We start from the raw sequence: 14,553 nt of genomic DNA, 5'->3' as shown, positions 1-14,553 counted from the left end.
GCCACAACATCCTCCACTCTTCTGGGAAGGCTTTCCACAGGATTTTGGAGGGTGTCTGGGAATTTGTGCCCATTTGTGAGGTCAGGTAGTGAAGATGGATGAGAAGACCTGTCATATATATTCTTATTCTTCCCAAAGGTGTTCAGTAGGATTGAGGTCAGGGCTTGGTGCAGGACACATGGGTTCCTCTACACCTGGGGGTGGAAGAAGCTGATAAGCAGAAAAAGTCAGGCAGATCACAAGGTAACGATCACTGATATAGATATTGTCTGAGTAATAATAGAATACAGTAATACAGATAATATCTGAGTATAAAACATTGTTTTTTTGTAATATTTGTTTATTATAAAAGTAAAAGAGGGCAACATAAAACGAGTGTGATATTTGATAAATCATGTATCATGTATCATCATATATCTTGATAAATCAACACATCAGTATCTGGTTGGATGGATGTAGTAACAATTTTCAATGAATTCTCAAGGTGCTCATCAGATACACTTTATTATCAAAAGTATTGGGACGCCTGCCTTTACACGGACATGAACTTTAATGACATCCCATTCTTAGTCAGTAGGGTTCAATATTGACTTGGCCCACCCTTTCCAGCTATAACAGCTTCAAGTCTTCTGGGAAGGCTGTCCACAAGGTTTAGGAGTGTGTCTATGGGAATGTTTGACCATTCTTCCAGAAGAGCATTTGTGAGGAAAGGCACTGATGTTGGACGAGAAGACCTGGCTTGCAGTCTTTGCTCTAATTTATACCAAAGGTGTTCTATCAGGTTGAGGTCAGGACTCTGTGCAGGCCAGTCAAGTTCCTCCACTCCAAACTCACTCATCCATTTATGGACCTTGCTTTGTGCACTGGTGCGCAGTCATGTTGGAACAGGAAGGGGCCATCCTGAAATTGTCCAAAATGTCTTGGTATGCTGACACCTTAAGGAGTTCCCTTCACTGGAATTAAGGGGCCAAGCCCAACCCGAGGGGTGGCCCAATACTTTTGGCAATATAGTGTGGATGAGCGAGTTTGGGGGGGAAGGAACTTTACTGGCCTGCACAGAGTCCTGACCTCAACCCAATAGAACACCTTTTGGATGAATTAAAGTGGAGACTGCAAGCCAGGCCTTCTTGTCCAACATCAGTGCCTGACCTCACAAATGGTCAAACATTCCCATAGACACACTCCTAAACCTGGTGGACAGCCTTCCCAGAAGAGTTGAAGCTGTTATAGCTGCAAAGGGTAGTTCATGTGCGTGTAAAGGCAGGTGTTACAATACTTTTGGCAAGATAGTGTATATGGCAATATAGTATAATTTTGGCAATATAATATAGTGTATATTAATATAATATAGTGTATATTGGTTCTATTTTTGCCCTTCGTGTGCTTCATCCTTGAAAACAGTTGCTCACAAATATCGGTGCTGCTTAAAAACTGATGAGATGAATAAGGTGTGGTTGTGAAGAATGGGGGATTTTTCTTTGGGATGATAAAACTTTTAAAAGCCAAATAAAGATACACTGGGGTTAATTTACTAAAGCTAAAGTGTACAGGATTAGTCACACTTTTGCAGAGAAACCAATCAAGTTCTAACCTCAGCTTGTTCAAGTAAGCTTTGGCAATAAAACCTGGAAGCTGATTGGTTTCTATGCAGAAGTGTGACTGATTTTGCACTCTTTAGCTTTAGTAAATAAACCCAACTGTCAAATTTTTCTTCGGCCGCATGTGTTCACTAAGTCTGAGCGCATTTTTACAAAAAAACTGAAAAAAAAAAAAAATAATCAACATTTTTAAGTACGTTTTTGATTTTGTGTTGGGCCGCATTCATAGCCGCCTTGGGCCGCATATGGCCCGTGGGCCACAGGTTGGACACCCCTAAATGTCCATATTGGACATTCACGGACAGATTTAAAAAATTATTCATTTTACAATCTGTCTGAATTTACTGACAGTTGGCAACCCTGCACCCCCTGCTACACACCAAACTGATCAAACCATGTCTTTATGAAGCTGGCTTTGTACACAGGGCCACAGTCATTGTCTACATTTGTGTCATATTTTGTGTGTGTATATATATATATATTTAGCATCAGGCTTCTTGTGTTCTTGTGGCTCTACAATATAAATCAGCAATTCTAGTTTTGCATGTCCTTCATGGTGTGGTTTGTGGTAGATATATATAAAAATATAAATAAAACAGCTGTAAAAGGTGAACCATACCTCTGCTGATTGAAGAGACCTCCATGCAACATGGCTGTCCCAAACGGCCTCATATATAGACAAAAAAAAAACTTAGCGGTTGCAATACACAAAAGTTTTTTTTATTGTAGAGCGGTTACAATGTTTCACATAAAATGCAGCAATTTTGTTTCATTTATACCTATGTTTGTAGTATTCGGTCTCGTTCACACTAGCGGTTGGGAGGTGGTAAAACCCTGTGTTTGAACCATGTGTTTACCACCCCCACTCGCTCTCCCTTTAGCTGCAGAGACAGCGGCTGGAGGTATACACATGCGGCGGACGCAATGCTTTGCTTCTCACCCGTGGCAGGAATCATACCCCTACCCCTTCCCCTTCATTTTCGGCTGGCGCTACCAAGTGAAAGGGGCCATGCTGCAACCGCCCTGCAACAGTGTGCAATGCATGCAGCTGTGGTGCACTAATGCGGGCTTCAAAGGGTTAAGGCAGGTGGTGAGAATGCCTCCTCACTGTCAAATGCTCTCTGAAGAGCATTCCGAACACAGATCGCTCTTTAGAGAGTAAAGCTAGTGCGAACGAGCCTTAGATTTACCAACAATGATTGCGTATGAAATAAATGGGTGAATTCACACATAGTGCAGCGACAGGGGATTTACTCCATTGCAAAACGCCTATCACAGCAAGGACACACAGAAAACAATTGTCAGCTTTAATGGCAACATGAATATCTGAGTGTGTATACAGTGATAGAAAATCATGGCTCTGCTGATAATTCTAATGACACAACTATTCCTGAGCAGCACTGATGTAATTAGCGCTCAGTAATGAGTAGGAAACTCCTGGAAATTCCCCATTAAAACTGCCAGATATTATTCCATTCTCAGGATCTCGTCTTCACGGTGTTTATTGTAAGAGGCCAATTTTATTGCTGCAATCTGCAGCTTTATTTACTTATTTCACGTTTGTCAGGAGATCGGTGTACTTCCTGCTAGGGAAACCAAATCAATGTATCAGGTCTGTGTTAATAGTGCTAGGAATGAAAGATCCTTCTAATGTTTGTGATTAAATCTCATTTGGTGAAAGATTTGTATTTTATTTGGAAGTGCGTTAAGAGGACCTGTCATTAACACTCAATCAGCAAAGACATGTTGGCATTTCTCAATGCCAAGTCCTTTGGTAGCAGGGGATTCTTTCAATGGGTGCAGGGGGTACATCCAATGGGTATAGGAGTAAGTTCAATAAGGGCAGAGAGGCTGCTATATAGGTGCAGGGGTTACATACAATTGGTGCAGGGGGCAAGTCCTTTGGGAACAGGAGATACTTCCAATGGGTTCAAGGGTAAGTTTAATAAGTGCAGAGAGTATGCTATATATGCGCAGAAGTTACCTACAATGGGTGCAGCGGTTGCCATCCACATGTCCAATGAGTGCAGGGGTATGTCCTAAGGATGTAGGGGGTATGCCCTTTGGGGGCAGGAGATATTCCCAATGGGTGCAGGGGGTAAGTGCAATTGGTGCAGGAAGTACTTTAATTGGTGCAGGGGGTATATCCAATGGGTGAGGGGATATGTCCTTTGGGAGCAGGGACGTATCAACTGTGGGTGAAGGATTGTGTATATGGGATTGTATTTTTTTTGGTTGAACTAGATGGACTTGTGTCTTTTTTTCAAGCTGACTAACTAACCATGTAACTATGTAGCAGGGGATAAGTCCTTTGGGAGCAGGGGATACTTTCAGTGGGTTCAGGGGTAAATTCAATATGTGCAGGGAGTACGTTATATAGGTGCAGGGGTTAAATACAATAGGTGCAGGGGGAAAGTCCTATGAGTGCCATCCATATCTCTAGTTAGTGCAGTTGTATGTCTAAAGGATGTAGGGGGTACATTTAATGGAAGCAGGGGGCAAGTCCAATGGGTGCCATATGTCCAATGAGTGCAGGGAGTATGTCCAAAGGATGTTGGGGGAATGCCCTTTGGGGGCAGAGGATATTTTCAATGCAGGGGGTAAGTGCAATGGGTGCAGGAAGTACTTTAATAGGTGCAGGGGGGGAGTTCAGTGCGTGCATTCCATAAGTTCAACAAGTACAGGGGGTACGTCCAATGGGTGCAGTCCGTATGTCCACTGAGTGCAGAGGGTACATCCAATGGCTGCTTCTGATTGTTAAAGGTAAAATGTGTATAAAAACAAACTGTAACAACAATTGTAGCTGTTGAATAAACAAAGGATAGTTTGCAAAACATTTGAAAAAGAATGATAGAGAAGTGGACATAATTGACTCCACGCCAAGGAGAACGTACAACACGTCACATTATTAAAGGTGAGGAACACTCAATTACAATACAGGCAATTTACAGTCTAAAAAATATCTGCCAATGTTAATTGATATTAATTTCATGATCACTACCGGGAACCACAAAGGTGATCGTGTCGGAACGGAACACAGAAAATGTTCAGAGTTTCCTGCTGCAGTAAATCAAATCCCACCCGTCACTATTTTATAGGCAGCGCGGCGGTTTAGTGGTTAGCACTGCAGCGCCGGGGTCCTTGATTACAAATCTCTCAGGGACACAGCCTGCGTGACGTTTGGATGTTGTTTGTCTCTGTGCGGGTTCCTTCAACAATCCAATAACATACTGGTAGGATTACTGGCTGCAAACAAAAATTGCCTTTGATGTGTACGTTATTGTTGAGGACTGTGGCAGAGACTATAAAGCTCCTCCAGAGACCGGGGTCCTGCGTTGTGGAATTTGTTGGCATCATCTGAATAAAAAAACATTTTACAAAATAAACTGGCATGACCTCCACTATCAACTGTCGTTTTGCAGCAACTGGAAGATCGACTACAAACTGCCCTAAAGAGATATTAAAGATTGCTTCTAAAGCCTGGTAAGACAAGCAGAAGAGCATCCATCCATCCATAGCTCTAACACTGAAGTCTTACCAACACTGAAAACCATTTTCCTTCATTTATATAGAGCTGACATATTAAAAGAAGTTTAAAGAGCGTTCAGAACCAGGTCCATCTGCCCATCCCCCTGGAGCTCACAGTCCCATATCACTTCAAACACTACAACTAGTTTTTGATGGAAGCAATCTTTCCTGTAATAATTTATTATAGGCATTTCTATAGTGCCGGAAATGTATGCAGCACTTTAAATGCTGTACATTGGCTTCAGTCCCTATCCTCAGGGAGCTTACAGTCTCAGGTCCCTATTACACATACATACACATTAGGACCAATTTAGACAGGAGCGAATTAAAGTGATTGTAAATGCTAGATTTTTTAAAATTATTATTAAAATAACAAACATGTTATACTTACCTGCTCTGTGCAATGGTTCTGTGCAGAGCAGCCCGGATCCTCCTCTTCTCGGGTCCCCTGCTGGTGCTCTAGGCTCCTCCCCCTGCCCCCAGCAAACGGCTTGCTATGGGGGCACTCAGGCATGCTCGCTCCCGAGAAGGGTCTCGCCCCTGTTCCATCCTCACTGGTTGTGATTGACAGCCAATGGCTCCCACTGCTGTATCTGAGCCAATGAGGAGGGAGAGCCAAGCGAGCCTATGCTCTTGTGCACATCGCTGAATTAGGATCAGGCTCAGGTATGAATGAGGGGGGAGGTTTTTTTTTGGGGGGGGGGGCGACTGCATGCAGAAGGTTTTTATCCTAATGCAGAGAGTACATTAAAGCTGATGTCAATGTTTAATTAAAAAAAATTCCAAAACAGAATCAACGAGTTGGAAAAAGGATTACCCCCTCTCCTAAAAATGGTTGTAAACTCAGTCAGGTGTAGCTAATCGCCTTCTCGATGGCACACAAAGCCACTTGACTTCCAACTGTAATCAGCTGTGGTCATTTTGTATAGCTCAGCATGAAAAGAGCTTTCCTGGAGCATTTTAGTCCCTGGTAGTGCAACTGAAGCAAACAATCAACTATGGGCGGCAAGGCACTGTCAAAAAGTTGAATGCTAGTTGCTTAAATTGGTTGCAAAGGCAGAACTTTTTTTTTTTTTTTTTACTTTAAAGCTGATGTCTATGTTTCATGTCATGTTAAATAGTTTGTTTGGACCAAGTTGGTCCAGTGTCTCTAAGCACTGTATGTACTGCATGTAACTTCAGTTACATACAGTACGCAGTGCTGGGTTCTGTCTGTGAGGCAGAGACTTTCCATCTCACATCTGGGAACAAAACAGAGTCTGGCTGAGCGGTGCTCAGCCATTCATCGGCAGCTTTGTATTCTGTGACTTAATACAAAGCTTCCTCTGATTGGCTGAGTGGGAGGGGTGGGCTGATGACATCATGCTCTTAATCTTTGCCAATCAGAGGAAGCTTTGTATTCATTCACAAAATACAAAGTTGCCTATGAATGGCTGAGCAGTTTGAAATGAAATAATAAAATGCAGCATGGCATCATTTCCACTTCTCTGGTCTGTACTCAGCCTTCACCGCCTATTCTACTGCTGGGTGAGCTGCAATCACTTTTTATTTTCACTACTTGTCACCTGGACACATCACACACAGGCTCTCTGCTATCCTTCAAGTGGTTCCAAAGCCTTAAGGTTTTTTACCTTAATGCATTATATGCATTGATCCAAAAAACCTTCTGCAGGATCCCCCAGCCCCCCCCCCCTTTTTTTTCTTATCCAAGCCCGATATCCAATCCAGCGATGTGCACAAGAACCACTATCTCCCCCCTCATTGGGCAGATTGATAACACTGGGAGCCATTGGCTTCGGCTGCTGTCAATCAAATGTTGTATGGAGGGAGCGGACGCAGGCAGGGCGGCTTGGGAGCGAGCCCGCACGGGTGCCCACTTGGAAACCAGCCTTCTATGGGGGCACTCACTGAGAGCGCCAGCGGGGGGGAGCCCAGAAGAAGATCTGGGCTGCTCTGTGCAAAAGCATTACACAGAGCAGGCAAGTATGGCTTGTTTGTTATTTTAAAAATAAAAAAATATATATCACTTAGCATCAAATTTTCGATTTAGTTTTAGTTCTAGTCTTTTGACTAAAATGTAATTTTAGTTTTAGTCGCATTTTAGTCATCTGAATTGTTTTCGTTTTAGTCGTATATTACTAAACTAAAATCTCCAGTACATTAGTATTTTAATCTTCTAAAATCGAATGGGTTTAGTTAAATTTTGTAAACTCTGTTGGCTGTAATGACATTACACATATTAACTGAATATATTACCAACATCAAATAATAAGAAAAAAATAAAATATAATAAAAAAAGCCCTCTTCTTCATTTTTTTTTTTTAGCAGCTTATTAGATGCCCCCTACGTAGTATTATGTGGTAGTGCAGTGTTCATTTTGACATCAAATGTCAATTTAGTTTTAGCCATATTTTAGTATTTTGCCTAAAATGCCATTTTAGTTTTAGTCGTATTTTGGTCATCTCAATTGTTTTAGTTTTAGTCGTATTTTAGTTGACTAAAATAGTATTAGTTTAGTCCACAAAAATATTTTAGTCGACGAAATTAACACTGCTTTTCAGTTCACTGGCAGCTCTGGTTCTCTCTGGAGAACAGGACACTTGAATGTGCTTCTAAAAATGATGGAAAAAGAAAAGTGGATCCCATTGTTGCTGGGAGGCTTTCACATTATGAAACAGCTGGACAGTCTATATTGGGAAACAAACATTACAATTGCCTTTGTGATTTCGGTCAGGGAGCGCCTCCATATAACCAGCCCAGGACGCAAATTATACAATGTGCAACAAAAATAGCTCGCAATTTGTAAACACCGTCCTAAAAAAAGAACACAATACATGGCTAGCTACAGAGTGCCCGGTCCATGCCGGCCATGATACACTGGATGCAGACACATGGATTACATTGCATTACAGGCAATCCTGAACAATCAAACACTATACATAGGAGAGCTCTCCGGCCTTCCCTTTAGTCTTGCACAGTTGTACCCACTCCTCTCCTGTACTGAAATTGCTTGTTATGCTTTCACTGCACACTGTGAGCTTCTCACAATGCATTAGAAGCTGCAGCAAGTTAGGTAGCGCCTGCGTCCTGGCTGGAAAACATCCAGGATCATCTAGCTCTTTTCTCTCAAGCCTTACCGTTCGAAGCATGCCACTTTCATTGGATTTCATTTCTTGCAATCATGGCGGCTCAGCATCACATGTGGGCGTTGCTTAGGGTGGTCTGCATGCAAATGTAGGCCACTCCTCCCGACTGACATCCACCCATTAAAGTATCACTAAACCCACATCATAAAAAAACTATCACTTAATGGTGTATTATATGCTGTTCATACTCAGTCACTATAGGATTCGTTTTCTGAATTCTGCAAAAAAAAAACCTGGTTGATCCTGCTTGTTCTCTGCCTCCCCCTTCTATCCATGTCCCCTCTTCAGCTTGGGATTTTGCAGCTGTGGTGGCAACTCTGCACATGCTCAGTTTTCAGTGAGTTCCTATGCTGAGCATTTCCTCCCCATCACATCTGAGCAGATTTTATAGAGTCACACATGTGGGCGTATACACAGTGGTAAATGACAGCCCACTCCCTCCCTCCTCCTCCTCCATGCCCACTAACTAGCTAAACACAATGGGGGCGGGATATTACATGTTGATTGATAAAGGCTTCACCTCCCTCCTATTCTAAGTCACAGGCTGGAGGGGCCTGTGACTGGCAAAAATCCGCCCACACCATGTTATTGCCGAAAAATAATAAAGATTTTATTTCAAATATATATTTGTATGACAATTTAAAAGAGATTATTGATATTATTCATTTTTATTTTGTATTCCAAAGGCTGTTTTTTTTATTTTGAACATGTGACCAACAGCAGAGGACTACAAGTTCCTGCAGACAGAGTGGGGGAGATCTGGGTCATGTGACAGCTGTGTATCGATTAGGAAAAGGGTACTTAGATTTTTTTTTTTTTTTAATTAAAACAATTACAGTGCCATCATCCACATACAGAAATAGAAGGAATAATGTAAATTAAACAGTATGTGTTTAGTATCACTTTAAAGGCATTTTGAGATATGCATAACTCCTCCCAAGCATCAGCCTACTGCTTACACCAGCACAGAGGGCTCTTGTACAGCGCCCTGCCTGCCCTGCCCACTGGCCATGATCTCCCTGCATTGCATACAGCAGCACAGAGATCCAGTGAGGATGTCACTGGATCTAAAGAAGGTATATCATAAAAATTAAAAGGTTTTATTTCATCATTTCATTAGCATGTTGAAAAGCAAAATATAAGCAGATTAAACTTCAGCTTGTTGTTGCATTGCAAGAAATAAAATGTATCGCTAACCTACAACCTCCCCCTTCCTCTAACACTTCATCCTTTCATTAATCTGCACTCCAATAAAGTGCATCCAAAGGTGACTTTTTTATATAAGTTGTGGGTTCCTCCTCCATCCTCTCACCTTGCGATTTGCTGCAAAGTTCCAATGTTACAGTCTGATCACTGGGGGAGAGGAGACTGAGGAAATGCTTCCTCCTGCCTGCAGCAGACTGATGACATCATCTCAGCCTAGGCAAAGTCACTGCCTGGAGGTCAAGGACAGCTTTTAAAAATGATAAAAAGTGGAGCTTTTCTGAAAAATTATCCTGTTATATAATATTTGACATTTCAAGAATGTATTGGGAAGGAATTATTTCAAACCTGGGCCAGAGGTCAATGTAACAAAACAGCTGCTATCTGTGATCACTTGTCAGGGCGAACTGCACAGAAAGTGGAATGCTCAGGAAATGTAAAGGACTTCTGTAAATTTTCAGCCCCTGACAGGCCGATTGGCAGAGGTCACATAGAGCTCTTAGCGATTATAGCGGAAAGGGTTAAGGAGCTTCTTCCTGGAATGGTTCCCATAAAGGAAGTCATAGAGGAAATTATATGTCACAAATTCTGCTGGTCTCTGTCGCGTAGCAGAGAGTGCGTGTCACCTGGACAGCAAATTGAAAAAAAACCCTCTTTGGTATTTTTTTTTTTAACATTTGCATTTTTTTTTTTTAACCCCTTCATGAAGAAGGTAAAAAAAAAAATGTAACGCCTGAACACAGTTTTGCAACTTTGAAATATGTTAGTAAAACTGTACATATCATCGCAACTACTTAGTGTATCCAGGGGAATTATACCTCACTTTTTCAGGACTAATTGGGCCTTCCCAAGAAAATAGTAATACTTATTACCTGTTTTTCTTTAATTGAATTATCAATGGAAAATTGGCACAAAATAGTAACAAAATTTACAGCAAAATTCTAAAATATTTCTTGCTATTATCATGACCTACCACCAAAGAAAAACCCTAAATAAATTCTCCTTCTCCTGACAATTGCAGCAATACCACATATGTGTATGTTATTTGTAGTTTGTACCCGTAGTAGGACCCAGAAACAATAGTGAGCATTTCAATTTTTTTATCCTACCTAAAACACCCTGACCTTTGATCCTGACCCTGTCTCCGATCTTGACCTTTGACCCCAATCGTGACATTGATCTAGATCAGGGGTCTCCAAACTGCGGCCCGTGGGCTGGATGCAGTTCTCTGCTTTCCTTTATCTGGCCTTTGGGCACGATTCCTCCCATTGACACCAATGATGGGGCACTACTCCTTCCACCGACACCAATGATGGGGCACTATCCCCCCCCCCCCCCCCCCACTGACATCAATGTCGGGACACTATTCCTTCCACTGACACCAATGATGGGGCACTATTCCTTCCACTGGCACCAGAGATGGGACACTATTCCTTCCACTGACACCAATGATGGGACACTATTCCTTCCTCTGGCACCAATGATGGGACACTATCCCCCCCTCCTACTGACACCAATGATGGGACACTATTCCTTCCACTGGCACCAGAGATGGGGAACAAATTCTCCCACTGTCACCAATAATGAGGCACTATTCCTCCCACTGACACCAATGATGTAATTTTTTACATCCACTGACCACCAAGCCTGAGACATTGTTACTTCCACTGACACTGTGGCATTTTCTACTCTTAATGGCCACAGTCTGACCCCCCTAAACTTTGCAGGGCAGTAAACTGGCCCTTTGTTTTGAAAGTCTGGACACCCCTGATCTAGATCAAACCCTGATCTAGCCATTTTATCTTTTTTATCAATTGTCTACTCTAGCAAGGAGAAAAAGATGTATTATATAATGTATCCTGTATGTATACAATGTATTATATAATGTATCCTGTATGTATACAATGTATTATATAATGTATCCTGTATGTATACAATGTATTATATAATGTATACAATGTATTATATAATGTATCCTGTATGTATATAATGTATTATATAATGTATCCTGTATGTATACAATGTATTATATAATGTATCCTGTATGTATATAATGTATTATATAATGTATCCTGTATGTATACAATGTATCTTTTTCTCCATTCAAAGAGGAGAAAAACAAAAACAAAACAAAACAAAAAAAAAAACACAGGGACTGTACAGTGAGTAATCAATGTCATAGCCAATCACAGGCTATCACAATGATCAAACGATCGGGAATAAGTCCTCCTGGTTCCCGATCGTTAGTACGAAGCCCATTGCTGTCTGTGATAGTGCAGTCTCCATAGTGGGAGTGCTCTGTGCAGGGCTCTCTCAGCACAAACACAGTAGGGCTTATATGCGGCCCCACAGATAAAGACGCACTTCCGTGAGGCCGCATATATGCGTACATTTGGTGGGTTGGGATTAAACTGTTCCATGGAATTGCCTGTATCCATGTGATCCCATCAGTAAGGCCCCGTTCTTCACTCAAAGGGTCCAATCAGGTGCACCTGTCAGTTTTGCAGACGGATCTGATTGGTTCTGCCATTCACCCCTATGGGCACAAGTCTGTTTACACCCGACTACCCCCTATCCACCTTAAAGAAAACAGGCAGATCGGAGGGCAGTCGTGTGTAGACGGGCAGAGAGTCAGTTTACACCTGACAGTCCATAGAGCGGAGCGGACGCTGTCCATGTCTGCTCTGCATAAACTGATAAGCAGGGGATCAGTGTATACTAAATAATTTATATATATATATTTTTAGAAAAGCTCCACCCAAAAAGCCATCCTTGAGTTCCAGACAGTGGATTTGCCTTGGCTGAGATGATGTCATCAGTCTGCTGCAGGCTGATGAATTAGAGCGGAGACTGTGAGCCAGGCCTTCTCATCCAAAATCAGTACCTGACCTCACAAATGCTCTTCATGAAGAATGGTCAAACATTCCCATAGACACACTCCTAAACCTTGTGGATGGCCTTCCCAGAAGGGTTGAAGCTATTAACGCAGCAAAGGGTGGGCCAACTCAATATTGAACCTTACGGACTAAGACTGGGGTGCCATTAACCACTTGACACCCACCCACCGTTCTGGGTGGATGTCGTATGACGGCTACCCAAAATGGCGGCTCTAGTGCGCCTCCAGGGGCGCGCGGCGACTGCGCCGTGTTGCCATGACACTGCACGACTCCGATCTCTGTAAACAGCCGTGGCTCTTTAACCATGTGATCGGCTGTATCCAATCACAGCCGGTCACATGTAAACACGGAGATGCCGGTAATCAGTGCTCCTCGCCTCACACTGACAGAGTGTGAGGTGAGGAGAGCCGATTAGTGGCATCTCCTCGCAAAGGACATCTAGGAATGTAATTAGGGCACCGATCATCAGTGCCCTGATTACAATAAAGCACCCACAGTGACAGCAATAAGTGCCTACCACTGTAAGCAATCAGTGCCCACAAGTGCCAGCAATCAGTGGCCATTAGTGATGCTAGTCAGTACTGGCTATCAGTGCTGCCCATCACTGCCACCTATCTGTGCCCACCAGTGCCACCTATCAGTGCCCATAAGTGTGACATATTCGTGTCTCCTCATCAATGCCACCTAATCAGTGCCCATAAGTGCAGCCTATTAGGGCCCATCAGTGCCGCCTCATCAGCGCCCATCAGTGCAGCCTATCAGCGCCCATCAGTGAAGGAGAAAAATTACTCATTTACAAAATTTACTGACAGAAACTAAGAAAAACTTTTTTTTTGTTCAAAAATTTGGATTTTTTATTTTTTCCTAAAAAAAACAAAGTGATTAAATAGCACAAAAAGAAAGCTCTATTTGTGTGAAGAAAATGATAAAAATTTCACATGGTTACAGTGTAGCATGATCGCGCAGTTGTCATTCAAAGTGCAACAGCGCTGAAAGGTGAAAAATGGCCTGGGCAGGAAAGGGGTGTAAGTGCCCTGTATTGAGATGGTTAAAGTTCATGTGTGTGCAAAGGCAGGTGTCCCAATACTTTTGGTAATATAGTGTAAGAACAAACCTACAGAATCTTGCATGTAACCCATGGACTGCCTGTATACGGTTCATTGTATGAAGTATACACCACTTCTGGGTATATTTAGAAAGTAGGGGAGATGGGGTGATGATGTTTTGGGTATAGTTGGGCTTACAGTTGCAGTGCTGGACCGAAGGCATGCGTGATTGATTGACACAAAGTCAAAGCTTGGCTGTGTCTTTATATGAAGGAACTCTGACAGTCTCGTGTTTCAAGCACTGGTCAGGAGAGGTTGCGGTTTAGGCAGCACACAAAGTTTAGGCGTGCATCAGAAATCTGAGGAATAACTGCAGAAAGGGGAGTGAGGGAGATGATGGTGTTCATTGAGTGCACCGTTGGCTGGAGATCTGTCAGTCCAGTCCAGGACGGGGAGGAAGGGTACTTGGTCCCGGTGACAGAGCCATCTGTTCCCTCAATGTGGAATACATTGTGGTTTTTGGACAAAGAGATATGAAGTTGAATTTCCAGAGCTGAGTCTTCCAGAAAACTCCTCACAATTTCTGCTGCTATAAGAGAAAGTTTCTGCAAATCATTTCCCGATGGTCTCATTGGGGCATCACTCCAGTCTGGCAGAGCGATCGTTCTACAGACATTTTTAGAGCTCAGGTTTAATCCGCTTAGATTTTACCTCCCCTGATATCTCCTTTCTCCATTTATGAGATTTGTAAACAAAACCTTTCCATTTTAATGAAATACTTTATTTCAGACGCCGTGATGTCATCACTGGGTCTCTGCGCTTGATGTGCATTTGTGGGTGTGATCTCCTTTAGGGCACATTTATTTCATTTACACATTAAATGTGGCATTGGACACGCTTTTTTGAATGCCAGTCAAAGCCCCTGTCACTAAATAAAATGGTCACCTTACAGTCCTGTTCACACAATGCGTTTGCATTGCTTCAAAAAGGATACCCCGTGTCGCTTTCTTGGTGCTTCAAAGCGTCTCCAAAGTCTCCATAGAAGTTTATGGCAATGCTCGCAGCTTACAGCACCTGAAGCTATTGGTGGGCATTTATTGAGTTTTAGCTTTGCTTTGTTTTGGAGGTATTGCAG

General features: G+C 42.5%; 1 protein-coding gene across 5 annotated transcripts in view; it reads right to left on the bottom strand.

Moving 5' to 3' along the window:
* Positions 1-14,553, bottom strand: part of AFAP1L2 (actin filament associated protein 1 like 2) — a 195,598-nt gene that overhangs the window by 112,316 nt on the left and 68,729 nt on the right. The gene's annotated exons all lie outside the window — the stretch shown is intronic.

Source organism: Aquarana catesbeiana, linkage group LG08 (genome assembly GCF_042186555.1).
Source record: "Aquarana catesbeiana isolate 2022-GZ linkage group LG08, ASM4218655v1, whole genome shotgun sequence".
NCBI classification, from domain to species: domain Eukaryota; kingdom Metazoa; phylum Chordata; class Amphibia; order Anura; family Ranidae; genus Aquarana; species Aquarana catesbeiana.
The sequence above is the reverse complement of the archived record's forward strand: the minus strand, read 5'-3'. Positions and strand labels throughout refer to the sequence as shown.